The sequence below is a fragment of the Lycorma delicatula genome, chromosome 13, assembly GCF_047948215.1.
Source record: "Lycorma delicatula isolate Av1 chromosome 13, ASM4794821v1, whole genome shotgun sequence".
NCBI classification, from domain to species: domain Eukaryota; kingdom Metazoa; phylum Arthropoda; class Insecta; order Hemiptera; family Fulgoridae; genus Lycorma; species Lycorma delicatula.
The window spans coordinates 55370467-55395247 of record NC_134467.1 but is presented as its reverse complement, the minus strand read 5'-3'; positions in this window follow the sequence as shown (position 1 = coordinate 55395247).

Genomic DNA, 24781 nt, shown 5'->3' with positions numbered 1-24781 from the left:
GATATTCCATAATCCAGAACATCCAGATAGACTTGCATTAGTAAGATTTAACTACATAAGTAATTGCCTAATTAAAATGTCAAAATTGAAATACATTATAAATAGATATATAAGTGAATATAGCGTCATAACTTACTACTTTCTTGAACTGCCATTCCAGAACATAATCCCAGATATTCCATAATCCAGAACATCCAGATAGACTTGCATTAGTAAGATTTAAGTACATAAGTAATTGCCTAATTAAAATGTTGAAATTAAAACAGACAATAAAGAGATTTATAAGTGAATATAGCGTCATAACCTACTACTTTCTTGAACTGCCATTCCAGAACATAATCCCAGATATTCCATAATCCAGAACATCCAGATAGACTTGCATTAGTAAGATTTAACTACATAAGTAATTGGCTAATTTAAATGTTGAAATTGAAAGACATAATAAAGAGATTTATAAGTGAATATAGCGTCATAACCTACTACTTTCTTGAACTGCCATTCCAGAACATAATCACAGATATTCCATAATCCAGAACATCCAGATAGATTTGCATTAGTAAGATTTAACTACATAAGTAATTGCCTAATCAAAAAGGTTGAAATTGAATGACATAATAAATAGATATATAAGTGAATATAGCGTCATAACTTACTACTTTCTTGAACTGCCATTCCAGAACATAATCCCAGATATTCCATAATCCAGAACATCCAGATAGACTTGCATTAGTAAGATTTAACTACATAACTAATTGCCTAATTAAAATGTTGAAATTGAAACACATAATAAATAGATATATAAGTGAATATAGCGTCATAACCTACTACTTTCTTAAACTAACATTCCAGAACATAATCCCAGATATTCCATAATCCAGAACATCCAGATAGACTTGCATTAGTAAGATTTAACTACATAAGTATTTGCCTAATTAAAATGTTGAAATTGAAAGACCTAATACAGAGATTTATAAGTGAATATAGCGTCATAACCTACTACTTTCTTGAACTGCCTTTCCAGAACATAATCCCAGATATTCCATAATCCAGCACATCCAGATAGACTTGCATTAGTAAGATTTAAGTACATAAGTAATTGCCTAATTAAAATGTTGAAATTGAAAGACATAATAAATAGATATATAAGTGAATATAGCGTCATACCCTACTACTTTCTTGAACTGCCATTCCAGAACATAATCCCAGATATTCCATAATCCAGAACATCCAGATAAACTCGCATTAGTAAGATTTAACTACATAAGTAATTGCCTAATTAAAATGTTGAAATTGAAACACATAATAAATAGATATATAAGTGAATAAAACATCATAACTTACTACTTTCTTGAACTGACATTCCAGAACATTATCCCAGATATTCCATAATCCAGAATATCAAGATAGACTTGCATTAGTAAGATTTAACTACATAAGTAATTGCCTAATTAAAATGTTGAAATTGAAAGACATAATAAAGAGATTTATAAGTGAATATAGCGTCATAACCTACTACTTTCTTGAACTGCCATTCCAGAACATAATCACAAATATTCCATAATCCAGAACATCCAGATAGACTTGCATTAGTAAGATTTAACAACATAAGTAATTGCCTAATTAAAATGTTGAAATTAAAACAGATAATAAAGAGATTTATAAGTGAATATAGCGTCATAACCTACTACTTTCTTGAACTGCCATTCCAGAACATAATCCCAGATATTCCATAATCCAGAACATCCAGATAGACTTGCATTAGTAAGATTTAACAACATAAGTAATTGGCTAATTAAAATGTTGAAATTGAAAGACATAATAAAGAGATTTATAAGTGAATATAGCGTCATTACCTACTACTTTCTTGAACTGCAATTCCAGAACATATGCCCAGATATTCCATAATACAGAACATCCAGATAGACTTGCATTAGTAAGATTTAAGTACATAAGTAATTGCCTAATCAAAAAGGTTGAAATTGAAAGACATAATAAATAGATATATAAGTGAATATAGCGTCATAACCTACTACTTTCTTGAACTGCCATTCCAGAACATAATCCCAGATATTCCATAATCCAGAACATCCAGATAGACTTGCATTAGTAAGATTTAACTACATAAGTAATTGGCTAATTAAAATGTTGAAATTGAAAGACATAATAAATAGATATATAAGTGAATATAGCGTCATAACCTACTACTTACTTGAACTGCCATTCCAGAACATAATCCCAGATATTCCATAATCCAGAACATCCAGATAGACTTGCATTAGTAAGATTTAACTACATAAGTAATTTCCTAATTATTATGTTGAAATTGAAAAACATATAAAAGAGATTTATAAGTGAATATAGCGTCATAACCTACTACTTTCTTGAACTGCCATTCCAGAACATAATCCCAAATATTCCATAATACAGAACATCCAGATAGACTTGCATTAGTAAGATTTAACTACATAAGTAATTGCATAATTAAAAAGTTGAAATTGAAAGACATAATAAATAGATATATAAGTGAATATAGCGACACAACCTACTACTTTCTTGAACTGCCATTCCAGAACATAATCCCAGATATTCCATAATCCAGAACATCCAGATAGACTTGCATTAGTAAGATTTAACTACATAAGTAATTGCCTAATTAAAAAGTTGAAATTGAAAAACATAATAAAGAGATTTATAAGTGAATATAGCGTCATAACCTACTACTTTCTTGAACTGCCATTCCAGAACATAATCCCAAATATTCCATAATCCAAAACATCCAGATAGACTTGCATTAGTATGATTTAACTACATAAGTAATTGCCTAATTAAAAAGTTGAAATTGAAAGACATAATAAATAGATATATAAGTGAATATAGCGTCATAACCTACAACTTTCGTGAAATGCCATTCCAGAACATAATCCCAGATATTCCATAATCCAGAACATCCAGATAGACTTGCATTAGTAAGATTTAACTACATTAGTAATTGCCTAATTAAAATGTCGAAATTGAAATACATTATAAATAGATATATAAGTGAATATAGCGTCATAACCTACTACTTTCTTGAACTGCCATTCCAGAACATAATCCCAGATATTCCACAATCCAGAACATCCAGATAGATTTGCATTAGTAAGATTTAACTACATAAGTAATTGCCTAATTAAAATGTTGAAATTGAAAGACATAATAAATAGATATATAAGTGAATATAGCGTCATAACTTACTACTTTCTTGAACTGCCATTCCAGAACATAATCCCAGATATTCCATAATCCAGAACATCCAGATAGACTTGCATTAGTAAGATTTAACTACATAAGTAATTGCCTAATTAAAATGTTGAAATTGAAACACATAATAAATAGATATATAAGTGAATATAGCGTCATAACCTACTACTTTCTTGAACTAACATTCCAGAACATAATCCCAGATATTCCATAATCCAGAACATCCAGATAGACTTGCATTAGTAAGATTTAACTACATAAGTAATTGCCTAATTAAAATGTTGAAATTGAAAGACCTAATACAGAGATTTATAAGTGAATATAGCGTCATAACCTACTACTTTCTTGAACTGCCTTTCCAGAACATAATCCCAGATATTCCATAATCCAGCACATCCAGATAGACTTGCATTAGTAAGATTTAAGTACATAAGTAATTGCCTAATTAAAATGTTGAAATTGAAAGACATAATAAATAGATATATAAGTGAATATAGCGTCATACCCTACTACTTTCTTGAACTGCCATTCCAGAACATAATCCCAGATATTCCATAATCCAGAACATCCAGATAAACTCGCATTAGTAAGATTTAACTACATAAGTAATTGCCTAATTAAAATGTTGAAATTGAAACACATAATAAATAGATATATAAGTGAATAAAGCATCATAACTTACTACTTTCTTGAACTGACATTCCAGAACATAATCCCAGATATTCCATAATCCAGAACATCCAGATAGACTTGCATTAGTAAGATTTAACTACATAAGTAATTGCCTAATCAAAAAGGTTGAAATTGAAAGACATAATAAATAGATATATAAGTGAATATAGCGTCATAACTTACTACTTTCTTGAACTGCCATTCCAGAACATAATCCCAGATATTCCATAATCCAGAACATCCAGATAGACTTGCATTAGTAAGATTTAACTACATAAGTAATTGCCTAATTAAAATGTTGAAATTGAAACACATAATAAATAGATATATAAGTGAATATAGCGTCATAACCTACTACTTTCTTGAACTAACATTCCAGAACATAATCCCAGATATTCCATAATCCAGAACATCCAGATAGACTTGCATTAGTAAGATTTAACTACATAAGTAATTGCCTAATTAAAATGTTGAAATTGAAAGACCTAATACAGAGATTTATAAGTGAATATAGCGTCATAACCTACTACTTTCTTGAACTGCCTTTCCAGAACATAATCCCAGATATTCCATAATCCAGCACATCCAGATAGACTTGCATTAGTAAGATTTAAGTACATAAGTAATTGCCTAATTAAAATGTTGAAATTGAAAGACATAATAAATAGATATATAAGTGAATATAGCGTCATACCCTACTACTTTCTTGAACTGCCATTCCAGAACATAATCCCAGATATTCCATAATCCAGAACATCCAGATAAACTCGCATTAGTAAGATTTAAGTACATAAGTAATTGCCTAATTAAAATGTTGAAATTGAAAGACATAATAAATAGATATATAAGTGAATATAGCGTCATACCCTACTACTTTCTTGAACTGCCATTCCAGAACATAATCCCAGATATTCCATAATCCAGAACATCCAGATAAACTCGCATTAGTAAGATTTAACTACATAAGTAATTGCCTAATTAAAATGTTGAAATTGAAACACATAATAAATAGATATATAAGTGAATAAAGCATCATAACTTACTACTTTCTTGAACTGACATTCCAGAACATTATCCCAGATATTCCATAATCCAGAATATCAAGATAGACTTGCATTAGTAAGATTTAACTACATAAGTAATTGCCTAATTAAAATGTTGAAATTGAAAAACATAATAAAGAGATTTATAAGTGAATATAGCGTCATAACCTACTACTTTCTTGAACTGCCATTCCAGAACATAATCCCAGATATTCCATAATCCAGAACATCCAGATAGACTTGCATTAGTAAGATTTAACTACATAAGTAATTGCCTAATCAAAAAGGTTGAAATTGAAAGACATAATAAATAGATATATAAGTGAATATAGCGTCATAACTTACTACTTTCTTGAACTGCCATTCCAGAACATAATCCCAGATATTCCATAATCCAGAACATCCAGATAGACTTGCATTAGTAAGATTTAACTACATAAGTAATTGCCTAATTAAAATGTTGAAATTGAAACACATAATAAATAGATATATAAGTGAATATAGCGTCATAACCTACTACTTTCTTGAACTAACATTCCAGAACATAATCCCAGATATTCCATAATCCAGAACATCCAGATAGACTTGCATTAGTAAGATTTAACTACATAAGTAATTGCCTAATTAAAATGTTGAAATTGAAAGACCTAATACAGAGATTTATAAGTGAATATAGCGTCATAACCTACTACTTTCTTGAACTGCCTTTCCAGAACATAATCCCAGATATTCCATAATCCAGCACATCCAGATAGACTTGCATTAGTAAGATTTAAGTACATAAGTAATTGCCTAATTAAAATGTTGAAATTGAAAGACATAATAAATAGATATATAAGTGAATATAGCGTCATACCCTACTACTTTCTTGAACTGCCATTCCAGAACATAATCCCAGATATTCCATAATCCAGAACATCCAGATAAACTCGCATTAGTAAGATTTAACTACATAAGTAATTGCCTAATTAAAATGTTGAAATTGAAACACATAATAAATAGATATATAAGTGAATAAAGCATCATAACTTACTACTTTCTTGAACTGACATTCCAGAACATTATCCCAGATATTCCATAATCCAGAATATCAAGATAGACTTGCATTAGTAAGATTTAACTACATAAGTAATTGCCTAATTAAAATGTTGAAATTGAAAGACATAATAAAGAGATTTATAAGTGAATATAGCGTCATAACCTACTACTTTCTTGAACTGCCATTCCAGAACATAATCACAGATATTCCATAATCCAGAACATCCAGATAGACTTGCATTAGTAAGATTTAACAACATAAGTAATTGCCTAATTAAAATGTTGAAATTAAAACAGATAATAAAGAGATTTATAAGTGAATATAGCGTCATAACCTACTACTTTCTTGAACTGCCATTACAGAACATAATCCCAGATATTCCATATTCCAGAACATCCAGATAGACTTGTATTAGTAAGATTTAACTACATAAGTAATTGCCTAATTAAAATGTTGAAATTAAAGGACATAATAAAGAGATTTATAAGTGAATATAGCGTCATAACCTACTACTTTCTTGAACTGCCATTCCAGAACATAATCCCAGATATTCCATAATCCAGAACATCCAGATAGACTTGCATTAGTAAGATTTAACAACATAAGTAATTGCCTAATTAAAATGTTAAAAATTAAAACAGATAATAAAGAGATTTATAAGTGAATATAGCGTCATAACCTACTACTTTCTTGAACTGCCATTCCAGAACATAATCCCAGATATTCCATAATCCAGAACATCCAGATAGACTTGCATTAGTAAGATTTAACTACATAAGTAATTGGCTAATTAAAATGTTGAAATTGAAAGACATAATAGAGAGATTTATAAGTGAATATAGCGTCATTACCTACTACTTTCTTGAACTGCCATTCCAGAACATATGCCCAGATATTCCATAATACAGAACATCCAGATAGACTTGCATTAGTAAGATTTAACTACATAAGTAATTGCCTAATTAAAAAGTTGAAATTGAAAGACATAATAAATAGATATATAAGTGAATATAGCGACACAACCTACTACTTTCTTGAACTGCCATTCCAGAACATAATCCCAGATATTCCATAATCCAGAACATCCAGATAGACTTGCATTAGTAAGATTTAACTACATAAGTAATTGCCTAATTAAAAAGTTGAAATTGAAAGACATAATAAATAGATATATAAGTGAATATAGCGACACAACCTACTACTTTCTTGAACTGCCATTCCAGAACATAATCCCAGATATTCCATATTCCAGAACATCCAGATAGACTTGCATTAGTAAGATTTAACTACATAAGTAATTGCCTAATTAAAATGTTGAAATTGAAACACATAATAAATAGATATATAAGTGAATATAGCGTCATAACATACTACTTTCTTGAACTGCCATTCCAGAACATAATCCCAGATATTCCATATTCCAGAACATCCAGATAGACTTGTATTAGTAAGATTTAACTACATAAGTAATTGCCTAATTAAAATGTTGAAATTAAAGGACATAATAAAGAGATTTATAAGTGAATATAGCGTCATAACCTACTACTTTCTTGAACTGCCATTCCAGAACATAATCCCAGATATTCCATAATCCAGAACATCCAGATAGACTTGCATTAGTAAGATTTAACTACATAAGTAATTGGCTAATTAAAATGTTGAAATTGAAACACATAACAAATAGATATTTAAGTGAATATAGCGTCATAACCTACTACTTTCTTGAACTGCCATTACAGAACATAATCCCAGATATTCCATATTCCAGAACATCCAGATAGACTTGTATTAGTAAGATTTAACTACATAAGTAATTGCCTAATTAAAATGTTGAAATTAAAACAGATAATAAAGAGATTTATAAGTGAATATAGCGTCATAACCTACTACTTTCTTGAACTGCCATTCCAGAACATAATCCCAGATATTCCATAATACAGAACATCCAGATAGACTTGCATTAGTAAGATTTAACTACATAAGTAATTGGCTAATTAAAATGTTGAAATTGAAAGACATAATAAAGAGATTTATAAGTGAATATAGCGTCATAACCTACTACTTTCTTGAACTGCCATTCCAGAACATAATCACAGATATTCCATAATCCAGAACATCCAGATAGATTTACATTAGTAAGATTTAACTACATAAGTAATTGCCTAATCAAAAAGGTTGAAATTGAAAGACATAATAAATAGATATATAAGTGAATATAGCGTCATAACTTACTACTTTCTTGAACTGCCATTCCAGAACATAATCCCAGATATTCCATAATCCAGAACATCCAGATAGACTTGCATTAGTAAGATTTAACTACATAAGTAATTGCCTAATTAAAATGTTGAAATTGAAACACATAATAAATAGATATATAAGTGAATATAGCGTCATAACCTACTACTTTCTTGAACTAACATTCCAGAACATAATCCCAGATATTCCATAATCCAGAACATCCAGATAGACTTGCATTAGTAAGATTTAACTACATAAGTAATTGCCTAATTAAAATGTTGAAATTGAAAGACCTAATACAGAGATTTATAAGTGAATATAGCGTCATAACCTACTACTTTCTTGAACTGCCTTTCCAGAACATAATCCCAGATATTCCATAATCCAGCACATCCAGATAGACTTGCATTAGTAAGATTTAAGTACATAAGTAATTGCCTAATTAAAATGTTGAAATTGAAAGACATAATAAATAGATATATAAGTGAATATAGCGTCATACCCTACTACTTTCTTGAACTGCCATTCCAGAACATAATCCCAGATATTCCATAATCCAGAACATCCAGATAAACTCGCATTAGTAAGATTTAACTACATAAGTAATTGCCTAATTATAATGTTGAAATTGAAACACATAATAAATAGATATATAAGTGAATAAAGCATCATAACTTACTACTTTCTTGAACTGACATTCCAGAACATTATCCCAGATATTCCATAATCCAGAATATCAAGATAGACTTGCATTAGTAAGATTTAACTACATAAGTAATTGCCTAATTTAAATGTTGAAATTGAAAGACATAATAAATAGATATATAAGTGAATATAGCGTCATACCCTACTACTTTCTTGAACTGCCATTCCAGAACATAATCCCAGATATTCCATAATCCAGAACATCCAGATAAACTCGCATTAGTAAGATTTAACAACATAAGTAATTGCCTAATTAAAATGTTGAAATTAAAACAGATAATAAAAAGATTTATAAGTGAATATAGCGTCATAACCTACTACTTTCTTGAACTGCCATTCCAGAACATAATCCCAGATATTCCATAATCCAGAACATCCAGATAGACTTGCATTAGTAAGATTTAACTACATAAGTAATTGGCTAATTAAAATGTTGAAATTGAAAGACATAATAAAGAGATTTATAAGTGAATATAGCGTCATTACCTACTACTTTCTTGAACTGCCATTCCAGAACATATGCCCAGATATTCCATAATACAGAACATCCAGATAGACTTGCATTAGTAAGATTTAACTACATAAGTAATTGCCTAATTAAAATGTTGAAATTGAAAGACATAATAAAGAGATTTATAAGTGAATATAGCGTCATACCCTACTACTTTCTTGAACTGCCATTCCAGAACATAATCCCAGATATTCCATAATCCAGAACATCCAGATAAACTCGCATTAGTAAGATTTAACAACATAAGTAATTGCCTAATTAAAATGTTGAAATTAAAACAGATAATAAAAAGATTTATAAGTGAATATAGCGTCATAACCTACTACTTTCTTGAACTGCCATTCCAGAACATAATCCCAGATATTCCATAATCCAGCACATCCAGATAGACTTGCATTAGTAAGATTAAAGTACATAAGTAATTGCCTAATTAAAATGTTGAAATTGAAAGACATAATAAATAGATATATAAGTGAATATAGCGTCATACCCTACTACTTTCTTGAACTGCCATTCCAGAACATAATCCCAGATATTCCATAATCCAGAACATCCAGATAAACTCGCATTAGTAAGATTTAACAACATAAGTAATTGCCTAATTAAAATGTTGAAATTAAAACAGATAATAAAAAGATTTATAAGTGAATATAGCGTCATAACCTACTACTTTCTTGAACTGCCATTCCAGAACATAATCCCAGATATTCCATAATCCAGAACATCCAGATAGACTTGCATTAGTAAGATTTAACTACATAAGTAATTGGCTAATTAAAATGTTGAAATTGAAAGACATAATAAAGAGATTTATAAGTGAATATAGCGTCATTACCTACTACTTTCTTGAACTGCCATTCCAGAACATATGCCCAGATATTCCATAATACAGAACATCCAGATAGACTTGCATTAGTAAGATTTAACTACATAAGTAATTGCCTAATTAAAATGTTGAAATTGAAACACATAATAAGGAGATTTATAGGTGAATATAGCGTCATAACCTACTACTTTCTTGAACTGCCATTCCAGAACATTATCCCAGATATTCCATAATCCAGAACATCCAGATAGACTTGCATTAGTAAGATTTAACTACATAAGTAATTGTCTAAATAAAATGTTGAAATTGAAACACATAACAAATAGATATATAAGTGAATATAGCGTCATAACCTACTACTTTCTTGAACTGCCATTACAGAACATAATCCCAGATATTCCATATTCCAGAACATCCAGATAGACTTGTATTAGTAAGATTTAACTACATAAGTAATTGCCTAATTAAAATGTTGAAATTAAAGGACATAATAAAGAGATTTATAAGTGAATATAGCGTCATAACCTACTACTTTCTTGAACTGCTATTCCAGAACATAATCCCAGATATTCCATAATCCAGAACATCCAGATAGACTTGCATTAGTAAGATTTAACAACATAAGTAATTGCCTAATTAAAATGTTAAAAATTAAAACAGATAATAAAGAGATTTATAAGTGAATATAGCGTCATAACCTACTACTTTCTTGAACTGCCATTCCAGAACATAATCCCAGATATTCCATAATCCAGAACATCCAGATAGACTTGCATTAGTAAGATTTAACTACATAAGTAATTGGCTAATTAAAATGTTGAAATTGAAAGACATAATAGAGAGATTTATAAGTGAATATAGCGTCATTACCTACTACTTTCTTGAACTGCCATTCCAGAACATATGGCCAGATATTCCATAATACAGAACATCCAGATAGACTTGCATTAGTAAGATTTAACTACATAAGTAATTGCATAATTAAAAAGTTGAAATTGAAAGACATAATAAATAGATATATAAGTGAATATAGCGACACAACCTACTACTTTCTTGAACTGCCATTCCAGAACATAATCCCAGATATTCCATAATCCAGAACATCCAGATAGACTTGCATTAGTAAGATTTAACTACATAAGTAATTGCCTAATTAAAAAGTTGAAATTGAAAGACATAATAAATAGATATATAAGTGAATATAGCGTCATAACCTACAACTTTCGTGAAATGCCATTCCAGAACATAATCCCAGATATTCCATAATCCAGAACATCCAGATAGACTTGCATTAGTAAGATTTAACTACATAAGTAATTGCCTAATTAAAATGTCGAAATTGAAATACATTATAAATAGATATATAAGTGAATATAGCGTCATAACCTACTACTTTCTTGAACTGCCATTCCAGAACATAATCCCAGATATTCGACAATCCAGAACATCCAGATAGATTTGCATTAGTAAGATTTAACTACATAAGTAATTGCCTAATTAAAATGTTGAAATTGAAAGACATAATAAATAGATATATAAGTGAATATAGCGTCATAACTTACTACTTTCTTGAACTGCCATTCCAGAACATAATCCCAGATATTCCATAATCCAGAACATCCAGATAGACTTGCATTAGTAAGATTTAAGTACATAAGTAATTGCCTAATTAAAATGTTGAAATTAAAACAGATAATAAAGAGATTTATAAGTGAATATAGCGTCATAACCTACTACTTTCTTGAACTGCCATTCCAGAACATAATCCCAGATATTCCATAATCCAGAACATCCAGATAGACTTGCATTAGTAAGATTTAACTACATAAGTAATTGGCTAATTAAAATGTTGAAATTGAAAGACATAATAAAGAGATTTATAAGTGAATATAGCGTCATAACCTACTACTTTCTTGAACTGCCATTCCAGAACATAATCACAGATATTCCATAATCCAGAACATCCAGATAGATTTGCATTAGTAAGATTTAACTACATAAGTAATTGCCTAATCAAAAAGGTTGAAATTGAAAGACATAATAAATAGATATATAAGTGAATATAGCGTCATAACTTACTACTTTCTTGAACTGCCATTCCAGAACATAATCCCAGATATTCCATAATCCAGAACATCCAGATAGACTTGCATTAGTAAGATTTAACTACATAAGTAATTGCCTAATTAAAATGTTGAAATTGAAACACATAATAAATAGATATATAAGTGAATATAGCGTCATAACCTACTACTTTCTTGAACTAACATTCCAGAACATAATCCCAGATATTCCATAATCCAGAACATCCAGATAGACTTGCATTAGTAAGATTTAACTACATAAGTAATTGCCTAATTAAAATGTTGAAATTGAAAGACCTAATACAGAGATTTATAAGTGAATATAGCGTCATAACCTACTACTTTCTTGAACTGCCTTTCCAGAACATAATCCCAGATATTCCATAATCCAGCACATCCAGATAGACTTGCATTAGTAAGATTTAAGTACATAAGTAATTGCCTAATCAAAAAGGTTGAAATTGAAAGACATAATAAATAGATATATAAGTGAATATAGCGTCATAACTTACTACTTTCTTGAACTGCCATTCCAGAACATAATCCCAGATATTCCATAATCCAGAACATCCAGATAGACTTGCATTAGTAAGATTTAACTACATAAGTAATTGCCTAATTAAAATGTTGAAATTGAAACACATAATAAATAGATATATAAGTGAATATAGCGTCATAACCTACTACTTTCTTGAACTAACATTCCAGAACATAATCCCAGATATTCCATAATCCAGAACATCCAGATAGACTTGCATTAGTAAGATTTAACTACATAAGTAATTGCCTAATTAAAATGTTGAAATTGAAAGACCTAATACAGAGATTTATAAGTGAATATAGCGTCATAACCTACTACTTTCTTGAACTGCCTTTCCAGAACATAATCCCAGATATTCCATAATCCAGCACATCCAGATAGACTTGCATTAGTAAGATTTAAGTACATAAGTAATTGCCTAATTAAAATGTTGAAATTGAAAGACATAATAAATAGATATATAAGTGAATATAGCGTCATACCCTACTACTTTCTTGAACTGCCATTCCAGAACATAATCCCAGATATTCCATAATCCAGAACATCCAGATAAACTCGCATTAGTAAGATTTAACTACATAAGTAATTGCCTAATTAAAATGTTGAAATTGAAACACATAATAAATAGATATATAAGTGAATAAAGCATCATAACTTACTACTTTCTTGAACTGACATTCCAGAACATTATCCCAGATATTCCATAATCCAGAATATCAAGATAGACTTGCATTAGTAAGATTTAACTACATAAGTAATTGCCTAATTAAAATGTTGAAATTGAAAGACATAATAAAGAGATTTATAAGTGAATATAGCGTCATAACCTACTACTTTCTTGAACTGCCATTCCAGAACATAATCACAGATATTCCATAATCCAGAACATCCAGATAGACTTGCATTAGTAAGATTTAACAACATAAGTAATTGCCTAATTAAAATGTTGAAATTAAAACAGATAATAAAGAGATTTATAAGTGAATATAGCGTCATAACCTACTACTTTCTTGAACTGCCATTACAGAACATAATCCCAGATATTCCATATTCCAGAACATCCAGATAGACTTGTATTAGTAAGATTTAACTACATAAGTAATTGCCTAATTAAAATGTTGAAATTAAAGGACATAATAAAGAGATTTATAAGTGAATATAGCGTCATAACCTACTACTTTCTTGAACTGCCATTCCAGAACATAATCCCAGATATTCCATAATCCAGAACATCCAGATAGACTTGCATTAGTAAGATTTAACAACATAAGTAATTGCCTAATTAAAATGTTAAAAATTAAAACAGATAATAAAGAGATTTATAAGTGAATATAGCGTCATAACCTACTACTTTCTTGAACTGCCATTCCAGAACATAATCCCAGATATTCCATAATCCAGAACATCCAGATAGACTTGCATTAGTAAGATTTAACTACATAAGTAATTGGCTAATTAAAATGTTGAAATTGAAAGACATAATAGAGAGATTTATAAGTGAATATAGCGTCATTACCTACTACTTTCTTGAACTGCCATTCCAGAACATATGCCCAGATATTCCATAATACAGAACATCCAGATAGACTTGCATTAGTAAGATTTAACTACATAAGTAATTGCCTAATTAAAAAGTTGAAATTGAAAGACATAATAAATAGATATATAAGTGAATATAGCGACACAACCTACTACTTTCTTGAACTGCCATTCCAGAACATAATCCCAGATATTCCATAATCCAGAACATCCAGATAGACTTGCATTAGTAAGATTTAACTACATAAGTAATTGCCTAATTAAAAAGTTGAAATTGAAAGACATAATAAATAGATATATAAGTGAATATAGCGACACAACCTACTACTTTCTTGAACTGCCATTCCAGAACATAATCCCAGATATTCCATATTCCAGAACATCCAGATAGACTTGCATTAGTAAGATTTAACTACATAAGTAATTGCCTAATTAAAATGTTGAAATTGAAACACATAATAAATAGATATATAAGTGAATATAGCGTCATAACCTACTACTTTCTTGAACTGCCATTCCAGAACATAATCCCAGATATTCCATATTCCAGAACATCCAGATAGACTTGTATTAGTAAGATTTAACTACATAAGTAATTGCCTAATTAAAATGTTGAAATTAAAGGACATAATAAAGAGATTTATAAGTGAATATAGCGTCATAACCTACTACTTTCTTGAACTGCCATTCCAGAACATAATCCCAGATATTCCATAATCCAGAACATCCAGATAGACTTGCATTAGTAAGATTTAACTACATAAGTAATTGGCTAATTAAAATGTTGAAATTGAAAGACATAATAAAGAGATTTATAAGTGAATATAGCGTCATTACCTACTACTTTCTTGAACTGCCATTCCAGAACATATGCCCAGATATTCCATAATACAGAACATCCAGATAGACTTGCATTAGTAAGATTTAACTACATAAGTAATTGCCTAATTAAAATGTTGAAATTGAAACACATAATAAGGAGATTTATAGGTGAATATAGCGTCATAACCTACTACTTTCTTGAACTGCCAATCCAGGACATAATCCCAGATATTCCATAATCCAGAACATCCAGATAGACCTGCATTAGTAAGATTTAACTACATAAGTAATTGTCTAAATAAAATGTTGAAATTGAAACACATAACAAATAGATATTTAAGTGAATATAGCGTCATAACCTACTACTTTCTTGAACTGCCATTACAGAACATAATCCCAGATATTCCATATTCCAGAACATCCAGATAGACTTGTATTAGTAAGATTTAACTACATAAGTAATTGCCTAATTAAAATGTTGAAATTAAAACAGATAATAAAGAGATTTATAAGTGAATATAGCGTCATAACCTACTACTTTCTTGAACTGCCATTCCAGAACATAATCCCAGATATTCCATAATACAGAACATCCAGATAGACTTGCATTAGTAAGATTTAACTACATAAGTAATTGGCTAATTAAAATGTTGAAATTGAAAGACATAATAAAGAGATTTATAAGTGAATATAGCGTCATAACCTACTACTTTCTTGAACTGCCATTCCAGAACATAATCACAGATATTCCATAATCCAGAACATCCAGATAGATTTACATTAGTAAGATTTAACTACATAAGTAATTGCCTAATCAAAAAGGTTGAAATTGAAAGACATAATAAATAGATATATAAGTGAATATAGCGTCATAACTTACTACTTTCTTGAACTGCCATTCCAGAACATAATCCCAGATATTCCATAATCCAGAACATCCAGATAGACTTGCATTAGTAAGATTTAACTACATAAGTAATTGCCTAATTAAAATGTTGAAATTGAAACACATAATAAATAGATATATAAGTGAATATAGCGTCATAACCTACTACTTTCTTGAACTAACATTCCAGAACATAATCCCAGATATTCCATAATCCAGAACATCCAGATAGACTTGCATTAGTAAGATTTAACTACATAAGTAATTGCCTAATTAAAATGTTGAAATTGAAAGACCTAATACAGAGATTTATAAGTGAATATAGCGTCATAACCTACTACTTTCTTGAACTGCCTTTCCAGAACATAATCCCAGATATTCCATAATCCAGCACATCCAGATAGACTTGCATTAGTAAGATTTAAGTACATAAGTAATTGCCTAATTAAAATGTTGAAATTGAAAGACATAATAAATAGATATATAAGTGAATATAGCGTCATACCCTACTACTTTCTTGAACTGCCATTCCAGAACATAATCCCAGATATTCCATAATCCAGAACATCCAGATAAACTCGCATTAGTAAGATTTAACTACATAAGTAATTGCCTAATTAAAATGTTGAAATTGAAACACATAATAAATAGATATATAAGTGAATAAAGCATCATAACTTACTACTTTCTTGAACTGACATTCCAGAACATTATCCCAGATATTCCATAATCCAGAATATCAAGATAGACTTGCATTAGTAAGATTTAACTACATAAGTAATTGCCTAATTAAAATGTTGAAATTGAAACACATAATAAGGAGATTTATAGGTGAATATAGCGTCATAACCTACTACTTTCTTGAACTGCCATTCCAGAACATAATCCCAGATATTCCATAATCCAGAACATCCAGATAGACTTGCATTAGTAAGATTTAACTACATAAGTAATTGTCTAAATAAAATGTTGAAATTGAAACACATAACAAATAGATATTTAAGTGAATATAGCGTCATAACCTACTACTTTCTTGAACTGCCATTACAGAACATAATCCCAGATATTCCATATTCCAGAACATCCAGATAGACTTGTATTAGTAAGATTTAACTACATAAGTAATTGCCTAATTAAAATGTTGAAATTAAAACAGATAATAAAGAGATTTATAAGTGAATATAGCGTCATAACCTACTACTTTCTTGAACTGCCATTCCAGAACATAATCCCAGATATTCCATAATACAGAACATCCAGATAGACTTGCATTAGTAAGATTTAACTACATAAGTAATTGGCTAATTAAAATGTTGAAATTGAAAGACATAATAAAGAGATTTATAAGTGAATATAGCGTCATAACCTACTACTTTCTTGAACTGCCATTCCAGAACATAATCACAGATATTCCATAATCCAGAACATCCAGATAGATTTACATTAGTAAGATTTAACTACATAAGTAATTGCCTAATCAAAAAGGTTGAAATTGAAAGACATAATAAATAGATATATAAGTGAATATAGCGTCATAACTTACTACTTTCTTGAACTGCCATTCCAGAACATAATCCCAGATATTCCATAATCCAGAACATCCAGATAGACTTGCATTAGTAAGATTTAACTACATAAGTAATTGCCTAATTAAAATGTTGAAATTGAAACACATAATAAATAGATATATAAGTGAATATAGCGTCATAACCTACTACTTTCTTGAACTAACATTCCAGAACATAATCCCAGATATTCCATAATCCAGAACATCCAGATAGACTTGCATTAGTAAGATTTAACTACATAAGTAATTGCCTAATTAAAATGTTGAAATTGAAAGACCTAATACAGAGATTTATAAGTGAATATAGCGTCATAACCTACTACTTTCTTGAACTGCCTTTCCAGAACATAATCCCAGATATTCCATAATCCAGCACATCCAGATAGACTTGCATTAGTAAGATTTAAGTACATAAGTAATTGCCTAATTAAAATGTTGAAATTGAAAGACATAATAAATAGATATATAAGTGAATATAGCGTCATACCCTACTACTTTCTTGAACTGCCATTCCAGAACATAATCCCAGATATTCCATAATCCAGAACATCCAGATAAACTCGCATTAGTAAGATTTAACTACATAAGTAATTGCCTAATTAAAATGTTGAAATTGAAACACATAATAAATAGATATATAAGTGAATAAAGCATCATAACTTACTACTTTCTTGAACTGACATTCCAGAACATTATCCCAGATATTCCATAATCCAGAATATCAAGATAGACTTGCATTAGTAAGATTTAACTACATAAGTAATTGCCTAATTAAAATGTTGAAATTGAAACACATAATAAGGAGATTTATAGGTGAATATAGCGTCATAACCTACTACTTTCTTGAACTGCCATTCCAGAACATAATCCCAGATATTCCATAATCCAGAACATCCAGATAGACTTGCATTAGTAAGATTTAACTACATAAGTAATTGTCTAAATAAAATGTTGAAATTGAAACACATAACAAATAGATATTTAAGTGAATATAGCGTCATAACCTACTACTTTCTTGAACTGCCATTACAGAACATAATCCCAGATATTCCATATTCCAGAACATCCAGATAGACTTGTATTAGTAAGATTTAACTACATAAGTAATTGCCTAATTAAAATGTTGAAATTAAAACAGATAATAAAGAGATTTATAAGTGAATATAGCGTCATAACCTACTACTTTCTTGAACTGCCATTCCAGAACATAATCCCAGATATTCCATAATACAGAACATCCAGATAGACTTGCATTAGTAAGATTTAACTACATAAGTAATTGGCTAATTAAAATGTTGAAATTGAAAGACATAATAAAGAGATTTATAAGTGAATATAGCGTCATAACCTACTACTTTCTTGAACTGCCATTCCAGAACATAATCACAGATATTCCATAATCCAGAACATCCAGATAGATTTACATTAGTAAGATTTAACTACATAAGTAATTGCCTAATCAAAAAGGTTGAAATTGAAAGACATAATAAATAGATATATAAGTGAATATAGCGTCATAACTTACTACTTTCTTGAACTGCCATTCCAGAACATAATCCCAGATATTCCATAATCCAGAACATCCAGATAGACTTGCATTAGTAAGATTTAACTACATAAGTAATTGCCTAATTAAAATGTTGAAATTGAAACACATAATAAATAGATATATAAGTGAATATAGCGTCATAACCTACTACTTTCTTGAACTAACATTCCAGAACATAATCCCAGATATTCCATAATCCAGAACATCCAGATAGACTTGCATTAGTAAGATTTAACTACATAAGTAATTGCCTAATTAAAATGTTGAAATTGAAAGACCTAATACAGAGATTTATAAGTGAATATAGCGTCATAACCTACTACTTTCTTGAACTGCCTTTCCAGAACATAATCCCAGATATTCCATAATCCAGCACATCCAGATAGACTTGCATTAGTAAGATTTAAGTACATAAGTAATTGCCTAATTAAAATGTTGAAATTGAAAGACATAATAAATAGATATATAAGTGAATATAGCGTCATACCCTACTACTTTCTTGAACTGCCATTCCAGAACATAATCCCAGATATTCCATAATCCAGAACATCCAGATAAACTCGCATTAGTAAGATTTAACTACATAAGTAATTGCCTAATTAAAATGTTGAAATTGAAACACATAATAAATAGATATATAAGTGAATAAAGCATCATAACTTACTACTTTCTTGAACTGACATTCCAGAACATTATCCCAGATATTCCATAATCCAGAACATCCAGATAGACTTGCATTAGTAAGATTTAACAACATAAGTAATTGCCTAATTAAAATGTTGAAATTAAAACAGATAATAAAGAGATTTATAAGTGAATATAGCGTCATAACCTACTACTTTCTTGAACTGCCATTCCAGAACATAATCCCAGATATTCCATAATCCAGAACATCCAGATAGACTTGCATTAGTAAGATTTAACAACATAAGTAATTGGCTAATTAAAATGTTGAAATTGAAAGACATAATAAAGAGATTTATAAGTGAATATAGCGTCATTACCTACTACTTTCTTGAACTGCAATTCCAGAACATATGCCCAGATATTCCATAATACAGAACATCCAGATAGACTTGCATTAGTAAGTTTTAAGTACATAAGTAATTGCCTAATTAAAATGTCGAAATTGAAAGACATAATAAATAGATATATAAGTGAATATAGCGTCATAACCTACTACTTTCTTGAACTGCCATTCCAGAACATAATCCCAGATATTCCATAATCCAGAACATCCAGATAGACTTGCATTAGTAAGATTTAACTACATAAGTAATTGGCTAATTAAAATGTTGAAATTGAAAGACATAATAAATAGATATATAAGTGAATATAGCGTCATAACCTACTACTTACTTGAACTGCCATTCCAGAACATAATCCCAGATATTCCATAATCCAGAACATCCAGATAGACTTGCATTAGTAAGATTTAACTACATAAGTAATTTCCTAATTATTATGTTGAAATTGAAAAACATATAAAAGAGATTTATAAGTGAATATAGCGTCATAAACTACTACTTTCTTGAACTGCCATTCCAGAACATAATCCCAAATATTCCATAATCCAAAACATCCAGATAGACTTGCAGTAGTAAGATTAAACTACATAAGTAATTGCCTAATTAAAAAGTTGAAATTGAAAGACATAATAAATAGATATATAAGTGAATATAGCGACACAACCTACTACTTTCTTGAACTGCCATTCCAGAACATAATCCCAGATATTCCATATTCCAGAACATCCAGATAGACTTGCATTAGTAAGATTTAACTACATAAGTAATTGCCTAATTAAAATGTTGAAATTGAAACACATAATAAATAGATATATAAGTGAATATAGCGTCATAACCTACTACTTTCTTGAACTGCCATTCCAGAACATAATCCCAGATATTCCATAATCCAGAACATCCAGATAGACTTGCATTAGTAAGAACTAACTACATAATTAATTGCCTAATTTAAATGTTGAAATTGAAAAACATAATAGAGAGATTTATAAGTGAATATAGCGTCATAACCTACTACTTTCTTGAACTGCCATTCCAGAACATAATCCCAAATATTCCATAATCCAGAACATCCAGATAGACTTGCATTAGTAAGAGTTAACTACATAAGTAATTGCCTAATTAAAATGTTGAAATTGAAACACATAATAAATAGATATATAAGTGAATATAGCGTCATAACCTACTACTTTCTTGAACTGCCATTCCAGAACATAATCCCAGATATTCCATAATCCAGAACATCCAGATAGACTTGCATTAGTAAGATTTAACTACATAAGTAATTGCCTAATTTAAATGTTGAAATTGAAAAACATAATAAAGAGATTTATAAGTGAATATAGCGTCATAACCTACTACTTTCTTGAACTGCCATTCCAGAACATAATCCCAAATATTCCATAATCCAAAACATCCAGATAGACTTGCATTAGTATGATTTAACTACATAAGTAATTGCCTAATTAAAAAGTTGAAATTGAAAGACATAATAAATAGATATATAAGTGAATATAGCGTCATAACCTACAACTTTCGTGAAATGCCATTCCAGAACATAATCCCAGATATTCCATAATCCAGAACATCCAGATAGACTTGCATTAGTAAGATTTAACTACATAAGTAATTGCCTAATTAAAATGTCAAAATTGAAATACATTATAAATAGATATATAAGTGAATATAGCGTCATAACTTACTACTTTCTTGAACTGCCATTCCAGAACATAATCCCAGATATTCCATAATCCAGAACATCCAGATAGACTTGCATTAGTAAGATTTAAGTACATAAGTAATTGCCTAATTAAAATGTTGAAATTAAAACAGACAATAAAGAGATTTATAAGTGAATATAGCGTCATAACCTACTACTTTCTTGAACTGCCATTCCAGAACATAATCCCAGATATTCCATAATCCAGAACATCCAGATAGACTTGCATTAGTAAGATTTAACTACATAAGTAATTGGCTAATTTAAATGTTGAAATTGAAAGACATAATAAAGAGATTTATAAGTGAATATAGCGTCATAACCTACTACTTTCTTGAACTGCCATTCCAGAACATAATCACAGATATTCCATAATCCAGAACATCCAGATAGATTTGCATTAGTAAGATTTAACTACATAAGTAATTGCCTAATCAAAAAGGTTGAAATTGAATGACATAATAAATAGATATATAAGTGAATATAGCGTCATAACTTACTACTTTCTTGAACTGCCATTCCAGAACATAATCCCAGATATTCCATAATCCAGAACATCCAGATAGACTTGCATTAGTAAGATTTAACTACATAAGTAATTGCCTAATTAAAATGTTGAAATTGAAACACATAATAAATAGATATATAAGTGAATATAGCGTCATAACCTACTACTTTCTTAAACTAACATTCCAGAACATAATCCCAGATATTCCATAATCCAGAACATCCAGATAGACTTGCATTAGTAAGATTTAACTACATAAGTAATTGCCTAATTAAAATGTTGAAATTGAAAGACCTAATACAGAGATTTATAAGTGAATATAGCGTCATAACCTACTACTTTCTTGAACTGCCTTTCCAGAACATAATCCCAGATATTCCATAATCCAGCACATCCAGATAGACTTGCATTAGTAAGATTTAAGTACATAAGTAATTGCCTAATTAAAATGTTGAAATTGAAAGACATAATAAATAGATATATAAGTGAATATAGCGTCATACCCTACTACTTTCTTGAACTGCCATTCCAGAACATAATCCCAGATATTCCATAATCCAGAACATCCAGATAAACTCGCATTAGTAAGATTTAACTACATAAGTAATTGCCTAATTAAAATGTTGAAATTGAAACACATAATAAATAGATATATAAGTGAATAAAGCATCATAACTTACTACTTTCTTGAACTGACATTCCAGAACATTATCCCAGATATTCCATAATCCAGAATATCAAGATAGACTTGCATTAGTAAGATTTAACTACATAAGTAATTGCCTAATTAAAATGTTGAAATTGAAAGACATAATAAAGAGATTTATAAGTGAATATAGCGTCATAACCTACTACTTTCTTGAACTGCCATTCCAGAACATAATCACAGATATTCCATAATCCAGAACATCCAGATAGACTTGCATTAGTAAGATTTAACAACATAAGTAATTGCCTAATTAAAATGTTGAAATTAAAACAGATAATAAAGAGATTTATAAGTGAATATAGCGTCATAACCTACTACTTTCTTGAACTGCCATTCCAGAACATAATCCCAGATATTCCATAATCCAGAACATCCAGATAGACTTGCATTAGTAAGATTTAACAACATAAGTAATTGGCTAATTAAAATGTTGAAATTGAAAGACATAATAAAGAGATTTATAAGTGAATATAGCGTCATTACCTACTACTTTCTTGAACTGCAATTCCAGAACATATGCCCAGATATTCCATAATACAGAACATCCAGATAGACTTGCATTAGTAAGATTTAAGTACATAAGTAATTGCCTAATTAAAATGTCGAAATTGAAAGACATAATAAATAGATATATAAGTGAATATAGCGTCATAACCTACTACTTTCTTGAACTGCCATTCCAGAACATAATCCCAGATATTCCATAATCCAGAACATCCAGATAGACTTGCATTAGTAAGATTTAACTACATAAGTAATTGGCTAATTAAAATGTTGAAATTGAAAGACATAATAAATAGATATATAAGTGAATATAGCGTCATAACCTACTACTTACTTGAACTGCCATTCCAGAACATAATCCCAGATATTCCATAATCCAGAACATCCAGATAGACTTGCATTAGTAAGATTTAACTACATAAGTAATTTCCTAATTATTATGTTGAAATTGAAAAACATATAAAAGAGATTTATAAGTGAATATAGCGTCATAACCTACTACTTTCTTGAACTGCCATTCCAGAACATAATCCCAAATATTCCATAATCCAAAACATCCAGATAGACTTGCATTAGTAAGATTAAACTACATAAGTAATTGCCTAATTAAAAAGTTGAAATTGAAAGACATAATAAATAGATATATAAGTGAATATAGCGACACAACCTACTACTTTCTTGAACTGCCATTCCAGAACATAATCCCAGATATTCCATATTCCAGAACATCCAGATAGACTTGCATTAGTAAGATTTAACTACATAAGTAATTGCCTAATTAAAATGTTGAAATTGAAACACATAATAAATAGATATATAAGTGAATATAGCGTCATAACCTACTACTTTCTTGAACTGCCATTCCAGAACATAATCCCAGATATTCCATAATCCAGAACATCCAGATAGACTTGCATTAGTAAGATTTAACTACATAAGTAATTGCCTAATTTAAATGTTGAAATTGAAAGACATAATAAATAGATATATAAGTGAATATAGCGTCATACCCTACTACTTTCTTGAACTGCCATTCCAGAACATAATCCC